Consider the following 3,125-nt stretch of genomic DNA (forward strand, 5'->3'; position numbering starts at 1 on the left):
CAAGAAAGTGGTAAGATGTTATGTCCTTGTCGGAAATGCAACAATTCAAAATTGGCAAACCGTAAAAATGTTTGGAAGCATTTAATAAATAGATGTTTCACGCCAAATTACTATATCTGGTTTCAACATGGAGCTAGTAGTAGTAATAGCAATTTTTAGGAATAACCGGTTAATCATCATTTGCATAATGAACATAGTTACCATCAGGAGGAGATGGTAGATTATGATATGGTTCATGATATGGTAGCTAATGCATTCATAGCTCATGATGAAGATGAAGAACTTAATATAGATGCAAAAAAGTTTTACGAAATGTTAAACGCGGCGAATCAACCACTTTACAATGGTTGTAGAGAAGGTCTCTCTAAATTATCGTTGGCTGCTAGAAAGATGAATATTAAAACTGATCACAATCTACCTGAAAGTTGCATGAACGGATGGGTGAACTTGTTTAAAGAGTATTTGCCGGAAGGCAATGTGGCTGCTGATTTTTATTATGAGATTCAGAAACTAGTTTATAGTTTTGGGTTGCCTTTGGAGATGATAGATGTTTGCATCGACAACTGCATGATCTATTGGGGAGATGATGAGAAGCTAGAAGAATGTCAATTCTGCAAGAAGCCATGATTCAAGCCGTAAGGATGGGGACGTAATAGGGTACCATACCAAGAGATGTGGTACCTACCAATTACAGACAGATTGAAAAGATTTTATCAATCAGAGCAGACTGCTGGAAAGATGAGATGGCATGTCGAGCATACTCATATGGATGGTGAGATGACTCATCCATCAAATGCAAGAACCTGGAAACATTTCAACAAAGTACATCCGAATTTCGCTAGCAATAGCCGGAATGTGTATCTCGGATTATGCTCATATGGATTTAGTCCGTTCGGAATGTCAGGGAGACAATATTCATTATGGCCAGTCTTTCTTACGTCATACAATCTGCCACCGGAGATGTGCATGCAACGGGAGTTGCTATTCTTGACTATATTAATACCTGGTCTGAACCATCCAAAAAGGTCCCTGGATGTTTTCCTACAACCATTGATAAAAGAGTTGAAGGATTTGTGGTCAACAGGGGTGATGACGTATGACTGTTCAACGAAGACGAATTTTACAATGCGAGCGATGCTTTTTTGGACCATAAGTGACTTTCCTGCCTATGGGGTGTTGTCTGGATGGACTACACATGAGAGATTAGCATGTCCATATTGTAATGGAACGACAGATGCGTTTCAACTGAAGAATGGTAGGAAGACAAGTTGGTTTGATTGTCAACGTCGATTTCTTTCCATTAGCCATCCTTATCGAAGAAACAAGAATTTGTTTAGGCACAAAAGGGTTGTGAGAGATACTCCTCCTCCATATCAAACTGGAGAACAAATTGAAGCGCAAATCGACTACTACCGAGCTAACGAAACAGTTCGTTGGGGTGGTAATTGGCATGTCCCTCGTAATATGCCTGATTCTTACGGTTTTCATCACAACTGGCACAAGAAAAGTATATTTTGAGAGTTGCCATATTGGAAGGATCTTCTTCTGCGCCACAACCTCGATGTGATGTATATAGAGAAGAATTTCTTTGAGAACATCATGAATACAATATTGAATGTCTCAGGGAAGACAAAAGACAACATAAAATCGAGGTTGGACTTGCCGGATATTTGCTCAAGAAGCGAATTACATATTAAAAGCAATGGACAAGTTCCCGTTCCGATATTCAGATTGTCTTCAGAAAAAAAATCGGTGTTGTTCAACTGGGTGGTATCAGAAGTGAAGTTCCTCGATGGGTATGTTTAAAATCTCTCTAGATGTGTTGAAAATGGTCAAAAATTCTCCGGGATGAAGAGTCATGATTGACATGTCTTTATGCAACGACTACTGCCCTTTGCATTTGCGGAGCTACTTCCAACAAACGTACATGAAGCACTTGCAAGTACGTTGTGTATTATATCATAATAATTTTATGACGGTCTAGCTTGCAAAATAATATATGACTAACAATGTGTTTAATTTTTTTTGAAATATAAAAGGCATTGGAGCATTTTTCAGGGATCTGAGCACACGCACTCTTAAAGAAGAAGTTGTGGAATAGCTTCATGAGAACATTCTCATCTTATTGTGCAACTTGGAGAAGATATTTCCTCTAGGATTTTTTTAACGTCATGGAGCATCTAGCTATCCACCTCCCATATGAGGCATTGCTTTGTGGACCTGTACATTACGGATGGATGTATCAGTATGAGCGAGCCATGAAATATTTGAAGGAAAAAGCAAAGAACCTCGCCAAAGTTGAAGGTTCTATAATTTCTGGAAGTTTGACGGAAGAAGTTTCTCACTTCACATCGTACTACTTTGCGTCAAAAGTACGTACACGGAGAAGAGCTCCAAGAAGATATGATGATGGTGGTGTTGCACCAACATGCAGTTGCTGGTGTTTCAGACATCTTTACCCTGATTAGGCGACTCGGTGGGAAGTCTAAAGAGGTTTGGTGGTCGAGTGAACAAGACGCTCATAGTGCACACACTTATATTCTACTCAATTGCGAGGATTCATTGATGCGTTATTTTGAAAGGTAACATATATGGACACTTCGAAACACATATAAGTATAATTAATTATATAATTGCAAGAGATTCATTCCTATAAAATGTGATTTTACAGCATATTTGTTTCTCAAGTCGAAGAAACATTTCCTGGTATATCCACAAGTGACGTAGACAAAAGGAAAGATCAACACTTCATTAAGTGGTTGCGGAATCAAGTATTAACGCAAACTTTTTTTTCATACATGATCTGTATTTTAACGTTCTCTTTATTTTTGCAGGTTGATTATGACGACGATGCAGATTATCCTAAGTGGTTGCACGAAGTAATCCAATCTCCACTTGTAAAGGTCACCACATCACATATGTATTTCACACGAGCCTATACTTTTCACACATATGAGTATGGTAGACAGCGGGCGACCAGTAACTATAGAATATGTGTGAAAGGGGAAACAGATTTCTACGGGATCTTGACGGAGATTATTGAAGTCGAATTCACAGGGATATTGAAGCTGAAATGCGTCATCTTCAAATGTGAATGGTTCGACCCCGTTGTCAACAGAGGTGTT

General features: G+C 38.8%; 1 long non-coding RNA gene across 1 annotated transcript; it reads left to right on the forward strand.

The window, feature by feature from the left end:
- The first annotated feature begins 1,855 nt into the window (after nucleotides 1-1,855).
- LOC117128360 lies at nucleotides 1,856-2,293 on the forward strand. The gene is made up of 2 exons (XR_004451665.1): nucleotides 1,856-1,942; nucleotides 2,040-2,293. It is a non-coding gene; the product is annotated as an uncharacterized LOC117128360 (long non-coding RNA).
- The last annotated feature ends 832 nt before the right edge of the window (nucleotides 2,294-3,125 follow it).

This window comes from Brassica rapa, chromosome A09 (genome assembly GCF_000309985.2).
Source record: "Brassica rapa cultivar Chiifu-401-42 chromosome A09, CAAS_Brap_v3.01, whole genome shotgun sequence".
Taxonomy (NCBI): Eukaryota; Viridiplantae; Streptophyta; class Magnoliopsida; order Brassicales; family Brassicaceae; genus Brassica; species Brassica rapa.